Source organism: Moschus berezovskii, chromosome 10 (assembly GCF_049115385.1).
Source record: "Moschus berezovskii isolate FMDL1 chromosome 10, NW_MosBer_1.0, whole genome shotgun sequence".
In the NCBI taxonomy this organism is placed as follows: Eukaryota; Metazoa; Chordata; class Mammalia; order Artiodactyla; family Moschidae; genus Moschus; species Moschus berezovskii.
Window position 1 is genome coordinate 36,919,755 of NC_142469.1, and position 17,059 is coordinate 36,936,813.

Below are 17,059 nucleotides of genomic sequence, written 5' to 3' on the forward strand. Positions count from 1 at the left end.
TATCATAAAAAGAACCTATTTCAATACCATCAAGCAAATAGTTTTTTTTTTTTTTTTTTTACTTAACATAGAGTTAATCAAAAGGGAACCTTCTGAATTCAATTTGTAACACAAATGATGTTGGTTTTGTTTACTCTGTTGGTGACAGGATTACTTAAAAAGATTTTAAACATGATTTTTTTTTATACTAATGTCAACCATCCATACAGAAGTGACAACTTGGCAATCAATACATCTAATTTCTCATAATTATGTGTAGGTGGTGGTGGTGGTTTAGTCACTAAGTCGGGTCTGATTCTGTGACCCTATGGACTGTGGCCCAACAGGCTCCTCTGCCCAAGGGATTTCCCAGGCAAGAATACTGGAGTGGGCTGCCATTTCCTTCTCCAGGGGATCTTCTTGACCCAGGGATCAAAACCAGGTCTCCTTCATTGCAGGCAAGATTCTTTACCAACTAAGCTACCAAGGAAGCCCAATTATACATAGACTGTTGCTTAAATTTTTAATAAAACAATATAGATCTTTTAATTTATTTAAGCCTGAGTTCATAGATCTAATTGCCATTCTAGTTCCTTAGGTTGTGGCTGACATCTGGGGGGACTCAGAAGGGGATGAAGATAATTTTCTTTTTAATCTTTTTAACTGATTTAATGGCCCAAAGACTGATTTCTGTTTCTTCTGGTTCATTCCATCTACATTGGCCAATACATGAGTCATAATCTTTACAAAATATTTGCCAAGCATCAGATATGCACATAAAGTATTAGAACTACATAGGAGTCTAGACAGCATTTATTCCAATTCTTTTATTTTAAATATGAGGAAACTGGGAAATTCTCCCAAGGTCAGGAACTGTTTTCTGTCCTGGCTCTGTGCTACCAGACACAGAGATTTATGCTTATAAGAACAATACATGAGAGCGTACATTATATCCAACCAGCCCACTCCAAAAGTGTAAATTCAGAGTTTACTGTTGGAAACTGGTCTAAGGCTATATTTCTCAAGGTGTCGGCTGCAGTTCACCTGTGCCAGAATCTCTTGTAAGTCTTGTTAAACTGCATATTCCAGAGCATTAGCCTAAACTAAGCAAATCAAAATTCGGGGGTGGCCTGGAATATCCATGTTTAGTGAGCTCTTTCTGTAATCCCCATCCATTCTAAAGTCAAGAGCCACAATTATAAGTAGGTGGAAGTCCTAAAATAGCAAAGAAATAATTAGCAAGTCATGACAAGCATATGTACCTTCTGAGTTTTTATTTCTACTTCAAGGTTTAAGCACAGCAACAACCTGAAACAAAATTTGGATCACTTTGGAAACATAAATTCGAACTTTTACAAAAGCATTTCTAAGTAGCAAGCCATACACCTAAATCTTTGAGAAACAGATTTGCATTGGATTTTTAAACAACTCTTTCTTATTGAAGGAATCTTAAAAGTATTAACTTCAGTCACCCCAATTTTTAATCCAGTGACTGTTCCATTTGCTTGCTTCTCCCAATAGCTGCTTTTAAAGTCAATTCTTAAATTGTTTCTTCTGTTTTTCTTGAATTTTAACATGGCTTTCACTTGTCCAGAGTACACAGAATTCCTAGTGGGCCATGTGTCACGTGAATGTATAAGGTGTTCTTGAAAATGACCTCTGAAAAGCACCTTCATTTCCATCCATACCCACCTTTGCCCCTCCCCCTCGCCCTATTTTTACATTCATTGTAATGCTAATCACCAAAGATTTTTTGACTAGTCATTGTTATGATCACTTTGAATCCCCTTAAAACATGCCATTACTTACTAATAAATTAACGTAAACTTGTGTTACAGATTCATTTAATTCCCCAGTGAATGCAAATTACCATGAAAGCTTAAAGAAAAACAGTGATAGATGCAGAGCAACTTTTCCACATCCTGGGTTATTTTGGCCTTAGGCTATGAACACACATTAATTCATAATTCTGCCCAAAGGGCCATAAAATGTACTGATTTTCAAGTAACATTTTCCCAAAAAATGACTGGCACCTAAGAGTTTTTTGTTTTGTTTGTTCTATTCTGTTTTGTTTTTTGACTCTCCTAGGAGAAATGATGATTCTCACTCACCGAATTTTTAGGAACTTTGTTCCTAACTTTCAATTTTTGTAGTTGTTGGTAGAAAGTAGAACCACTTTTCAAATCGCCCCTTAGAACTAAGCTGAGAAGTCACCATACCAACTTCGTAAGGCAGGCACGGTGCTGTTGGCCCTGTATCATGGGCATGACAGCTTTGACTCTTGGGACCCAAGGCATCTATTTAGTAAGTGACAGAAGGACTAGCGAACTGTCTCTTCCTTCTTTGTGCAAAACCTCACCACCACCCTGCCAGTCAATACAACACTTCAGCCTCACTAGTTAAATAAACCCTAAGTACATTTTAAGTACTGTTCACCTTGCTATCTGCTATTCCAGATGGATAACTTTGTGATTTAATGTACTGTTGGCCAGGAGCTGCAAAATCTTATATATTTTAAATACCACCACTAAAAATCCATCTAGTCTCTTTTTTTATATAATGCAGTAGAGAAGAAGAACATAGGTATAGTCGGGCCAGTGGCAAGCAGATTTCACTAAGAATCAAGACAACTGAATTCTAGACTTGGCTATATATAGCATTAACTTCCTGTATGATTTGAAACAAGTCCTTAAAGCCTTTACATCTCAGTTTCCTCATCTGTAAAATGAGAAGAGTGATCAGCCCAGGTGGAGCAGCTAGGCTGTATCTTCAGTAATGTCTGTTGTGGATGGTGGAGAAGGAAATGCAATACACAAGCAAGGAATGAATGTTCCATGCATGGACTTGAGACCACCGCACCCAAATTATAAGACATCAGAACCTTACTTTTCTCATCTGTAAAATGGGAATAATAACACCTACATCATGAGGACTAATACAGCTCATATATGAACATGTTCTTATATCTGTACCTGGTAGGATTATGCTTCAATCCCTGAATCCCAGTCCCTATTTCTAGCTTTATAAAGAGCTAAAAAAAATCTCTCCTTTACCTTGGGAAGCCTCCAGCTTGTTTTGTTATGACAACACATTTGCTATTATTTTGCTTGCGGTTTCCAACTACCCTAGGCTTTTTTGGATGCCGTCCTTCGATCAGACTGCTTCAAACACATGTTATTGCTCATCTTCCAAGGTCAGAGTTTAGCTCTTATTTTCTGAGATGAGAACAGAAATATCCAGCTCTTTCTTCACACCAGTATGCTGCACTAATTGACTTTTCCGCATACTTTTTATTAAAGAACAGGCGGTTTTATTTTAGCATTTATAGAAGAAAAGAAATAGAGATCAACCTGCTTGATTGCCACTCTAGTAAGAGCACTATTATCAGTTGTGTCATTGATGTATTCAAATGATGCCATGAAAATAAAACAGTGACTGCAAGTTAAGAACTGCTTTTAAATAGAAGTATAGTTTTGTTTTCATCCAAAAGTAGCTTTGGAAACCAACAAAATCAATTTTATGGACTAGGAAGGATTGCTGAAATAATTTCTGAAAGAGCCAGTATTGCTTCCAAGATCAGCTTACATGCTTGTTTGTGCCCTCCAAAAGTCTTCCCCCAGTTCTGTGGAAGTCCTGTCATCAAACCCTGCTGGCCTTCAAGGTCAGACTCCCTGGGGATCCCCAGCCCCTTTGCCAGATCCCCAGGCTGGGAAGCCTGACTTGGGGCCTGGAACCTTCACAGTGGGAGAACTTCTTTGGTGTTATTGTTCTCCAGCCTGTGGGTCACCCGCTCGGTGACTATGGGATCTGATTTTATCGTGATTGTGCCCCTCCTACCATCTCATTGCATCTCCTTGTCTTTGGACATGGGGTATCTTTTCTTCGTGGCTTCTAGCACCCTCCTGTCAATGGTTGTTCAACAGCTAGTTGCGATTTCGGTGCTCTGGCAGGAAGAGATGAGCACACATCCTTCTACTCTACCATCTTGAACTGGAAGCTCCTCAGCTTAAATGTTTAAATGTACTTATAGTGATTTAAAACTAATCACATCCTTTCAAAGACAAATTCATAAAGTGATTTTGATTGAGAGTCCAGTTACCTGTCCCCTGCCTTCACAAAGAAAAAAGAAAAGAAACTACAAGAGTTTCTATAGCATTGAGGACATGAATTATGTCAGAGTGACGTCTTTTCATTTAGTACTCCCCACCAGTGAAGAAAACTGTTCACTTCTAAAGAGGGGCTTGCATTTCTGCCCTAGATTCTGCCTAACAAAGTACACACAGTTCCCCTCCCCTCCCCTAGCACACCCCTGCTGACTTTCACTTTTTGGACTCCACCTGAAATGGCCCTCCCTGTCTGTATTCTACTGCTCTTGGGAAAATGTCTACTCACCTTTAAGTCTCAATTTACATGTTTGTGACCTGTCTGCCTCTCTCTTCCCCCAATTTGTTCTTGCTTCTTGTGAGTCTCCAAAGGACTTTATGCAAACTCCTATTCACATGCATCACACTCTCGGGTCATTATTTTTTACTCATTCATTCCACAGACATTCATTAAGCTCCCAGAGTGTTTCCGACACTATCCCAGGTTCCTAGCAAGTTAGACTTGCTTCTTGCTTGAACAGAGCTGGAGGCTAGAAAAGTGGCAAATATGCAAAAATACATAAGATTTCAAAAGAAAGCTGCCATGGCTTATTAATGAATAAAAATACAAGGCTTAATGTGGCATCTGGCATGTATTTGTTCTCAGTCTGGTTGCATCCTTCCATCCTGCACTAGAAGGCACTCAGAGAACATGTGGCAAAGACTGAACAAAGTGTTAAGGGCTTCCCAGGTGGCGTTAGTGGTAAAGAACCCACCTGCCAGTGCAGGAGACATAAGAGACAGGGGTTCGATCCCTGGGTTGGGAAGATCCCCTGGAGGAGGGCATGGCAACCCGCTCCAATATTCTTGCCTGGAGAATCCCACAGACAGAGGAGCCTGGAGAGCTACAGTCCAAAGGGTAGCAAAGAGTCAGACACAACTGAAGGAACTTAGCACATACAAACAAAGTGTTATGAAGGAAAAGTCTCAAACTTTTGTTGAAAAAATAAAAACAGGATTTTCATCTTGAGTTTGCCTGCAACAGAACACAGCCTCTGCTAGGCCCTACTAACGCAAAGTGGTACTTCTATCTGCAAGATTGAATGCGGACTCTATTTTTAGTGGGTAATCTCATGTTTACCTTAACTGTGAGATACCTAATTATAAGCTGTCATTAGAAAATTTTCATCACTGTACTTGCAACAGTAAACTCACCAAAGATAGAACAGTTTTCTCATCTCTTAGTATGTTCAAAATATATCAGTTGTCTCAGGGAAAACCCACAGGATCCCAAGCTGTATTCCTCCATTTTAATTGATTCTGGACTATCCACTGCTGGTGAGATCAGCAGACACACCAGATACTCTCTCACCATTAGGATCAGGCTTGCTTGTTTATTTTTAGAGGGGGTGGGGTTTTTTATCTGAGCCATCGTAGTTAAAGGCTGCTCGCACATCTGAGACTGGCTTCTTCTGGTCAGTGTAATACATGGAAGACACTGTCGGTGATGTAAAGGAGGAAGAACTCCTCTGCAGTTGCCGCAGCCCTTTTTGTAATCCTCTCTAGAGATAGGATCAAGAATTTTAGGAGTCAAGCAAATCCCTTAATAATTACATTGTTATATTCTTCCTAATAAGTTCATCTTCCTTTTCCCAAGCTGGCCTTTCTTCAGCGATAATAACATGTGACAAAATGGCTAGCTAGAATTTTCACTGTCATCAACCTTATCTTCTTGTCTTCTTTTATTTCTGGTGGAAGTGCTAATATACATAAGCAAATAACTGAGAGGGAGAATAGCAAGAGGTCTCAGAGTAATCAGTCCCTGAAAATCCGAAAACGACTTTTGTCGTGATTATCAATCAGTGTACACAATTTCTTTTAAACACTAGATAAAAGCATATAATACATCAAAAACATGATTAAAAGGTAAATAAATATAATGAATTTTCACAAGATCTTCGATTTACTTTTCTGTTGTAAAAACGGTATAGAATAGATTTAGTTTTCTTCCTGTCTCCTCATACAATGATGAGTGCATTAAGGAGAAATTTCAAAATTTCCACATTGTGTATCTGGGCTTTTAACCTCTCCCAGAGATCAGATAAAGGCTGCCAAACCAAAAAGCATTCTTGGCTCACGTACACAGCTCATTCTTTAAATAGGATATTCAGCACGTCTGAGCAAAAGCAAAGACTTCTCCAGAGTCTTTATCCATTGATTAACTGTAGAAGCTATTCTGTTTAAAATGAGCCTTGAATACGCTGTAAAATAAATGTTTTATTCTATTTTGGAGTAAAAGGTGTGAAGGGAAAAATGAGACATACATACTCCTCCCTTACTTTACAAATATATGCTGTATTACATTTTTGCCCATGATATTTTTGTAAAAAGTTGGAAGCAAGAAAAAAAATCCATTTGGCAATGAGATTGTATTTTACCTCGTGAGATAAAAATCCAAGACCAAGTGTCAATTACTGCTCCACTGTACAGAGGTTACTTGGTGGCTCCTCAGTACATTTTAGGAGCTTCCCTGAGACCTTTGGTGAAACTGCTGATATGCCCCACATCTCAAAGGAAGTTGGCAAAACCTTCTTTTTTCTGTGATTCTCATGGTTACAATACAAGATCCCTAGACTCTCAAAAGCAGGCATCACATTGTGAAGAGGTTTGTTTAAAGTGAGAAATCCTCCAGTTTCTTCTATGGTCATTATCTTTGTAATTATTACAAGTGGGGTCAGCCAGGGAACCAGAAACCACTCAGTCTCCAAAAGAAGAAATTTAACACAAAGAATGTGTTACATTGCTGATAGAAGAGCTGAGACATCAAACAGTGGATGGTGAATTCTGATGGCAGTTCAGAAATTAGCAACTGCAATAGGCCACTCTCTGGGCAGGAGGGGGAAAGACACAAGGTGGAGTTGATGCTACAAGAGAGCAGAAAAGATCAGAGCATGAGTGAGATCAACAATGGAGGACTCAGCAGAAACGGAGACCACAGTGGGAAGGAACAGTCCAGGAGAAGCTAGAATCATGAAGGTGACACAGCGATGGCTGCTGCTGCTGCTGCTGCTAAGTCACTTCAGTCGTGTCCGACTCTGTGTGACCCCATAGACGGCAGTCCACCAGGCTCCCCCGTCCCTGGGATTCTCCAGCCAGCACTAAAGCACAATGAGTAGGAAAAATACCCTGGCTTCTTCCTTTCTTCTACCTCACAGTCTTTTACCAATGCTTCCCATTGGTCAAGATGGCCAAGACTACCAGGAAAGCAGAACAAAGGAGTCTGAGAACTGAAAGTTCCCTGAGATGCAGAGTTAACCTTAAGAAGCTCAAGGAATAGATATGAGAGGAAACAGGTAAATGTCACCAAATTAACTACAGCTAGCATGGGGTCGCAAAGAGTCGGACACGACTGAGCGACTGAACTGAACTGAGACTCACCATTTGGAACCTCCACTTAGCTTGTGAGATCCTCATGGAAAAAAAAATAAGCCTTAAGGCTACCAGCTGCTAAAAACTAATAGATTGAGAGCCTTGATTGCAACGATCCATGAGTCCTCCCTGAGGTGCAGAGCAAAAATATTGAATGTATTTTTGAGCCTTCATATCTTAGTGATGAACTTGCTGGTGAGAAGTCACATTTGCCCATCCATGGAAGATCCAAAAAGCTTAGCATGTGCTTTCAGTCAAAGAATAGGCTTCAGAGAAGGAAATATGTGAGTCCATGAAGCACCTGTTCTCAGAGAATAGAGGGACAGATGAACCTGAAATAAAACCTGAAAAAAGCATGGCCATCAAAATGATCTTTTTCAGATGTCAGTGATTAAACTTTGGCTACCCTGCTTTGGATCACAATTGATCTTAACTCCAGATTTTCACATGACTAATAGTAGCACTTTTCTAAGCCTTTATCTGCCAACCCATATACATCAGCTTAGTTTTATATCCTACTTAGTGGAACATAAAAATGATGAAAACTAAATGATCTTTCAAGAGAGAGAACTTAGATTTTTTTTCAAAACACTGACTCTATTAGTTTAATAATACTTAGCATCATCGAATCCTATGATTTTTTTTTTAATTATTTAGAGATATTTTGGAGTATTTTTCTCTGCATTCTTGGCTGGGTTTAGATGGATATGCCTACTTTGCTAAGTCCAGTTCAAACGTTACCTGTGAACCTCTCTTAACCTTGTCTTCTTCCTTTCTGATGTATTAGTATCTTGGATAAGCCTAAATGGGTGTACTTATTACATTATACTGCAGTTATTTGTGCCAGTCTATCTCTCTCCACTAGTGATTTAGACCAAAACAATCTATCAAAAACAATTAAGGCCAGTCTGCATTATAATTTGGTCAAAAAATAATATCCTCAGTCACTGTTGCCAAGTTTGATCATTTTATTGTAGAACAGTGTTTTGGCTTTTTGGGAGGTTCTTTTGGTCTTTTTTTTTTTTTTTCCAGAATTGGGAGTGGAGTTTTTCTCATTTTGCTAAATTATTTTCTCTGTTAGTTGCTACTCTGTATCATTTATAAAAGTTGAAAAAACCAAAATACCAATTTAGGAGATTGGGTAAGACAAGTGTCTAGTACTAGGCGACAAATTGAAACAACTTTGAAGTCCAAAATTGATTGCTAGAAAACAATATTTAAGGTATGTTTTCCTTTTTATAGAAAATACTATAATGATGCATATTCATCTTTGCCTCTAGCTCATAGTATATAATAAGCACCTAATAAATGAGTATGTACTATAGACTGAATATGTGTCCCTCAAATTCATATGTTGAAACCTAACTCCCAATTCAATAGTACTTGGAGGTGGGGCTTTGAGAAGTTATGCGGTCATAAGGGTGGAGCCCCTCATGACCTCTTATAAGGGCAAGTGTCCTTATAAGAAGAGATCCCAAGCCTCAGAGAGCTTTCTCATCTCTCCTACCAACGGAAGACACAGCAGTAAGGTCATCTGTGAACCAGGAGGAAGGCCTTCATAAGACATTGAATCTTCAGAATCTCGAACAGCCCAGAACTGTGAGAAATGAAGGTCCATGGTATTCTATTATAGCAGCCCCAATGGACTAACTGTAAATATAATTTTGGTTTCTTTCCTTCTAAATTCAATCCCTATCTACAGATGGGACCTGCTCTTTCATGCATTCAACAAATATGCATACTGAGAGGTCTTTCTTTAACAAAAACTTTTCATGAGTCCATTAGTTCAAATTTGATTCTCCTGAACTGAGATGCTAGTTTTCAAAATAGGAAATATTGTTTCTCTCCCTACTCTTCTCTGTGTGTTTCTCCAACTCCCAGCTCTCCCCATTCAGTATCCCTCCTCCCCAAATGTTAAGCCAAAGTCTCACTCTCCATAAAACATATGCTGGAATAAAGTTATCCTTCACATAAGTTATTTTCCTCCCTACTCTAAGAATTTCATTGAGACAGCTCTCCTGAGGGCTCTCCATATCAAAGCTGTATATTACTGCTAAAGGCAAGGAGCAGGAAAAAAAAAAAGAATTAGCAAGCTCATAAATTGTTCTTGAGTGGTTTATCTACTTCCAGAATCACATAGGAGAGTATGGTTACAACAGGCATTCATTTTAACAGACCCTATCAAAGTGTGAACTGGTGTTATTTCCAGTGCATAATGAAGAAGATGTGAAATCTAATTTGGTATATTAATGAACACTAATGGTCTATAATCAGTTTATAACAAGAAATCAGTGAAACAAACAAGCAATTGATCGATCAAGTGTAATTAATAAGATTTCTAATTCAGGTCAGAATTTAATTGCTTTTGTCAGGAACTGTATTAGAGTTACAGTAAGGTGCAGGCCCATCAAAGTACTATGGAGAAGTGGTTTTTTTCACAGAATGAAAAAGACTTCACATACAGTACACACCCCAAAAGTACCTGTCCCACAAAGATTGGTGAGCAGGTATGTCATGACTTTTTAAATACTTGATTAGAGTGAAATAAAAATCAAGAGGCAGTCTGGATTATAAGAATGTAAAAGGTCATATGTTAGAGCAGTTTCCATAAAAGATACTATCTGCTGCAATATGAAGCTAAAGTTTTAGTGCTAAATTTTAAATGGCCAATTCAAGTAATAGGAACAATAATATCAACGTTCTCAATTTGGCTTTTTATGATATATCTTTTCATATATTATTTCATTTATTCATTCTAATAGGGAAAGTGTCATATATGTATATATGTTGTTGTTCAGTCACTAAGTCATGTCCAACTCTTTGTGACCTCATGGACTGCAACACACCAGGTTTCTCTGTCCTTCACTATCTCCCAGAATTTGCTCAAACTCATGTCCATTGAGCTGCTGAGGCCATGCAACCATCTCATCCTCTGTTTCCCCCTTCTCTTCTTGCCTTCCCTCTTTCTGAGCATCAGGGTCTTTTCCAATGAGTTGGCTCTTTGCATCAGGTGGCCAAAGTATTGGAGCTTCAGCATCAGTGCTTCCAATGAATATTCAGGGTTGATTTCCTTTAGGATTGACTGGTTTGATTTCCTTGCTATCCAAGGGACTCTCAAGTGTCTTCATGTTTATATATCTTTAGTATGTGTACATGTTTCAATATGAACAGCAATTTTAGCACATTTCTAGAGAGCACACCAAAGAACATAAACACAAGAGATTTCTGGCATGGTGTCAGATGAGCAATTTTTGGCCTAAGAGTCTATGAATGGGGCCTGTGAGTGTATAGGATTCCCTGTTATCTGAAAAACCTTCTGTGAGCCGAAATGGTGTAAGCAAAGAAGCAATTACCTTAGGAGGCATCTTGCTAATGGATACACAAACTGAGATAAAGCCCAGATGCTCACAGACACAGTTCAAAGCTATGGTGCCTGGATGCTGAGATGCTGAGCATGGTTCCCAGGGAAGGAGCTTTGGGGTGACATTGTTGCTGCTCAAGGTGTGAGCTGCCTCTGTAACAGCTCACTGCAAGACATGTGCTGAATGCTATTTTCACTTTCTGTCTTTTTTGTAAAATCAGAAATCCTCCTTGGATTTCTTCCGGCTAGTGAAAACAAGAACTGATGTAAGTCTTCGTTAAAATGGCCTAACGTGAACTTTCAAAAATGAGGGTATACCTCTATGTGTATTTTTCAGAAATGAGAATTTAAAACTTTAACCAGATTCCCAAAGTGGGAGAAAGAGAGTCTGTGACCTGAAAAAGACTAGAAACCACTGTTGTAGATAGATGCTACAGTTAACAAATTAAAAACAAGTAGCTCAGTTAACCTAGGCACTCTCGAGTGTTTCACTGCACTATTTGGATCTGGAGAATTCCACTAAATGTGTTCAGTTTTCTTCTGTGATCCCAGTTAACATATGGTGAAGAAGTTGAGTCTCTTTTTTATTCATCTGGGAGCTTTTGTGAGAATACCAAGGATGAGATGCTCATATGAAGAAGGAGATTGCTACTATATCAATACCCTGTGTGCTTTCTGCTAGACCAAGCAGTCTGGGGCCAGGGGCAAACTGCATCCAGGTGAGCTACACACTTCAGGAAGCCAAGCAGATTTTCCCAGGTCACCAGGATGCTATTTTAAAAAATTGTTTTATTTACTTGTTAGGTCATCAAAAGGTGACAGTCTCAATCCGAAGATGCACTTCTGTTACAAAGTAACTCGTGAACAGAAAATGTATATCCACTGGGAGCAAGACTAAATCACCCAGAATTACCCAGAGCTGACTGAAACAATGACACACTCATTCCAAATACTGAGATTATCTGCAATGAAAAATCAGAGAGAGGTGATTTATTTTCATTATAGTCCATTTTCTTCTTTTTTTAATATTTTTTTTGATGTGGACCATATTTTAAATCTATTGATTTGTTACAATATTGCTTCTGTTCTGTGTTTTGGCCCTTTGGCTGTAGGCATGTGGGATTTTAGCTCCCTGACCAGGGATTGAACCTACACCCCCTGCATTGGAAGGAGAAGTCTTAACCACTAGGCCGCCAAGGAAGTTCCTAAGTCCATTTTCTAAATGCTGTTCCTGAGAACATGTATTGGTTGCCTGTATGTCATCAGCCAGGCCTGATTTGTGCTTCTGTTCTGATTTTCCTCATCATAATATTTCCCCCCAATACTCTGTTTTATAGTTATATGTGCAATCGATCTCTATATAGAGATTTATGTTGAGATAGATGCCATAAGCTAGGAAATGGTAAATTAACTCCATTACTCTCTTTTGTGGGGAAGAAAATGCTTGTTGTTGACCAAATACCAGCCTAACTGGCAGTTCTCTGACTGGGTTAATATGTTCCAGAATGGTGTTCCTAGCAGTTGGAGTGTTCATTAAAACATTAATTCTGGAGCTATCCTAGAAACACTAACATAACCAGTAAGTATGAGAATAAATACAAATGTTCCCTTTCACCCAGAATCCAAACCATGTGTAACTTTCTATTACCAAGCCACTGAGATTAGGAAGAAAACTTCCTTAATGCCAACGTAAGTCAGCTAATAACAGGAACAAAAACAAGAAAAAAGAAAATAGAAACCAGAACCACAGCATAACAAGTAAAAGGACCAGGTAAATGGAGTTTAGGGGAGCTGTTCTGAGGAAACTGATTATGAAACGAGCAGGAAGATGTCTTCATCCTTTAAGCCAGTGGACCCCAACTGACCCAAGTCTACCCCCATATTATAGAGTTTCCTCGTGGTCTCCATCCCCAGACCCTCATTAAAAACAAAAATGACAAAACCACTGTCGCATCTCAGCCCTCTAGGGCTCAGCTGCATTTCTGCCCAGAGAGCAGCCTCTCGGGTAATACCTGCCGCCCCTGCTCCACCGGCTTCTCTCATCCTCTCTGCCTCTGTGCTACCCTGATACCTCCAGTTCAGGCCTTCAAGCCCCAGCTGTTTCCCTCCATCATTTCCTAAAGAGCAAATCCTTCAAGCAAGGCCAGGAGCCAATTCTGGATTTGACAGGTGTATGACTTGGAGAGATTGCAAGCTTGTGTTTTGAGCACACAGCATGGGCCTAGCAGCTTGTGTTGTTTTGAAAAACTCATTCAGGACATTCCTGAGGACCACAGAGCTTGGTGCCCTGTGACCAGGAGTGTGCCACCACCTCCAGATGCCAGCAAACCTGTCAACCAGGAAAAGCAAGGCCAGGCACTGTGTTCACAGTCTCTGGTATCCCTGCTGTGGAGGAGTAGCAGTCTGATGGGGAAATCCAATTAACAGCCAATAGCCTGCTCTCTACCTCTACAGACTTTGGGTTCTGAGATGAGTTCTTAGAGTTCGAATCCAGCTCTGTCTCTGTCTCGATCCAGGCGAGGGTGACCTTTCATTAAATTGATCCCTAAGCCATGACTGAGTGCCTCCCACCTGCCAGTCACAATGCCAGGCACTTCAGAGACAGCAGTGGACAACCAGGCCACTAGCAGAAAACGAAAATTTCATAAATAAGGAATCATGATAAACCTAGACAGCATATTAAAAAGCAGAGCTATCACTTTGCCAACAGAGGTCCATCTAGTCGAAGCTATGATTTTTCCAGTGGTCATGTACAGATGTGAGAGTTGAACCATAAAGAAGGCTGAGTGCTGAAGAATTGACACTTTTGAACTGTGGTGCTGGAGAAGATTCTTGAGAGTCCCTTGGACAGCAAGGAGATCAAACCAGTCTATCCTAAAAGAAATCAGCTATGAATATTCAATGGAAGGACTGATGCTAAAGTTGAAGCTCTAATACTTTGGCCACCTGATGCGAAGAGCTGACTCATTGAAAAAAACCCTGCTGCTGGGAAAGACTGAGGGCAGGAGGAAAAGGGGACGACAGAGGATGAGGTGGTTGGCTGGCATCATCGACTCAATGGACATGAGTTTGAGCGAACTCCAGGAGATAGTGAAGGACACAGGGAAGCCTAGCATGCTGAAGTTCAAGGGGTCACAAAGAGTCAGACACTATTTAGCAACTTATGGATGGGAGGATAGGAAAATATAAAGAAGATGAGAAAGATAGGAAAATATAAAAATGGGACAAGATTAAGACATCACAAGACCCGGGGATGATACCTTCTGTACACGTTGTAGTATGAAGATCAGGTGGTCAGGGTGGACCACCATGGAGAATGGGAGACTGGTGGAAAAGCATGAAGGATGTGAAGAATTAGGCAGGGAGTTTTTTGGGTCATCCAGGAGAAGAGTGTTCCAGGCAGAGCAACTGGCTAGAGCAAAGGATTTAAGATACAATGGAGGAAGGAGGCGATAACTTGGGAGACTGGGATTGACGCATATACACTAGTATGTATAAAATAGATAACCAATGAGAATCTACTGTATAACACAGGAGGAAGAAAAAGAAGGTGCAATCTGTTTGTTAGACAAGTTAACCTTAAAAATGCATCCCAGCATACAGTAGGTGCAGATAAATACTATTGGACTCCATTATACGAGGTACCTAGAATAGAATAGTGCAATTCATAGTTAGAAAGTACACTGGTAAGTGCCAGGGACTGAGGGGGAGGGGACGGGGGAATGGGGATTAGTGTTTAAAGGGGACCAAGTTTCAGTTTAGGAAGATGGAAACTTCAGGAGATGGACAATGGTGAGAGCTACACAACAATGTGAATGTACTTAGAGCAACTGAACTGTACAGTTAAATATGGTGAAAATAGTATGTTTAATTTATGTGACTTTTACCACAATAAAAAATATTTTTTAAAAAAGATACAATAACAATAAAAGATACAACAGGGCATGAAGGTCAAGGAACGGTGAGGAGACAGGCCAGGAGGGGGGTGGGTGAGGGCACGAGTGAGAGGCATGCAGGTGAGTCCTTGGAGACCCTGTGGGGAGTCAGCCCCCCTCGAGGCTCTCACCTCCTCCTGAGTGTGGCAGCTGTAAAACGCCTTCTGTGAAGGGCTCTGCAGAACACTAAGTGGAGGCTCCGTTAGGATCAGAAGGATTTCCTTCCACCTCTTTCACCTCAGGTGCATAGCTCGTGCCAATGAGCCCAAAAACAGGGCTGAAAATGGAAGCTGTGCTCCAGAGCAGAGTAACAGAGGGCAAACATCTTAAAACAAGGTGACTTTTTTGCAAGAAATTTGAACATTTTCACCTCCACCACCCGCCCCGTACCCCACCCTGCAGTCAGCAGTCCAAGCTCGGGCCCACCACAGGCCCCCTGGAGTCCCAGGGTGGAGGGAGACAGTCAGACATGCAGGCTCTTTTGTTCACAGTGCGGCTGCCCTGCCCCTGCCACCCCCACGCCTGTCCAGGCCCTGAACTGGGACGCAGGGTTCTATCCTGCAGCTCAGGGTCGGGGGGCCTGACCCACGATTGGGGGCCACCAGGTACTCTGAAGAGTGGAGTGTGTGTGGACCAGCAGGTCCCTGAGAAGGAGGGAGCAGGCTGAAGAAGGGGCAACAAGCAGGTCGGCAGGGGCCTTCCCCAGGAGGACGTGCTTGGCTGCCCCTCTCTGGCGCTTCCCCGGGAGGCAGAACTAGTCATCATTCTTTGGCTGATGTCTCACCTCACTGCCATGCTGCTGCTGCTGCTGCTGCTAAGTCGCATCAGTCGTGTCCAACTCTGCGCGACCCCATAGACGGCAGCCCAGCAGGCTCCTCTGTCCCTGGGATTCTGCCAAAGAGAGGAGGTGCAATGCTGCCCTGAGGACACAGCAACGCCCCCTTCCTACCACGGAGGTACAGTGCTTGGATGGGTGTCCACCAAGCCGGGTTCCCACAGCACCATCTCTCGCAGTAAATGCCCCCTTCACACAGCCCTCCCCTTCCAGGAGGAGCCGACACAGTGAAGCGCTGTGGGTTCCTTCCCAGCAGGACCGCAGGCCTTGGTTTCCTCTCTAGCCCCACCTTACCGCCTGGAGGGAGAAGAGACTAGGAACGACTAGAGCCGGCAGGAGCGGCCACCCCAGGCCCTGCTCCACGAGCGTGTAACTGACTTCCAGGAGTCGTTCATCCCACTCAGCGGCCAGCACTGCCTTGCTCCTCTTCCTCTTCCGAGAACGCGCTGTGCCTCCCTGCCCCACGCAGGTCACAACTGTTCAGAGTTGGGTCTCAGCTCAGAGAAACAAGACCTGAAACCCCAGCGAAAGCTCACCCTTGTCTGTGTTGACTAATACGGGGCTTCAGAGAGAACAATTAGGCAGGGACTCTGACCTCGATGCATTTTTAAATGAGCTGAGGGAGACAAAACTGACACCAGAGACCAGAGTGAGCTTTGGAAAGAGTGTATGGTAAATGTCTGCTAAGCAGTGATCAGAAAGGAGGAGACCTGGGACAGTCTACGAAGATGAGGCCAACAGGGCGACCGGACAGAGGATGAGATCTGAAGGGTGGATGAGGACAAAACAAGTTGCGTAAGCCGGGTGGGGCCAGACTAAGTAGGATGATGAAAGTGGGGGAAAGCATTCAACATTCTCCATTGAGAAATGCGGGGTCACTGAAGGTTTCATGTGTTGGGCTGATGTGGCCGAGGAAAAAGACCAGCTCCACATCACTCCTAAGGCCGCCCCCGCCCCACCGCACCCCACCCCCTAGACAGCGCATCACACACTCAGCTCGTCACCAGGAACAATTTCCGCCCCAGCGCCCGTGAGTGGGCAGCCACAGACAACGTCCTTCTTGAGTGGATCGGATCTCTGGGGAAGCTTCTTGACCCTGAGACTCTTATTTCTGGCAGCCAAAGAAGGCTGCCAGGATACGAGAAGCTCTGCCTATGAAGATAATGTCAGTTGCCTCTGGAGGGGAGGCTGGAAGCAGAATCACTCAGAAAACTCGCAGATGGCAAGCACAGACTGCAGGGCTCTGGCAGCCTCCATTTTTGTTCTTTTATTCTGCATTTCCAGCTTCCAACCAGAGTGGCCCGGGGAACATTTCATCACAGAGAGCTGGGCTGGGTGGGGGCGGGGAGGTCAGTGAGGCAGTCTGGGGTCTGTTACTACTTGAGAGATGACGCCGAAGCCTCACCTACCAGCACCAGATGGTGGCCAGACTGTCACA

General features: G+C 42.1%; 1 long non-coding RNA gene across 1 annotated transcript; it reads right to left on the reverse strand.

Moving 5' to 3' along the window:
• Window positions 1-14,715: 14,715 nt before the first annotated feature.
• LOC129561201 (uncharacterized) lies at window positions 14,716-16,245 on the reverse strand. Its single transcript, XR_008686940.2, has 3 exons — window positions 15,916-16,245; window positions 15,571-15,677; window positions 14,716-15,076 (listed from the first exon to the last, which is right to left on the reverse strand). It is a non-coding gene; the product is annotated as an uncharacterized LOC129561201 (long non-coding RNA).
• Window positions 16,246-17,059: the final 814 nt, after the last annotated feature.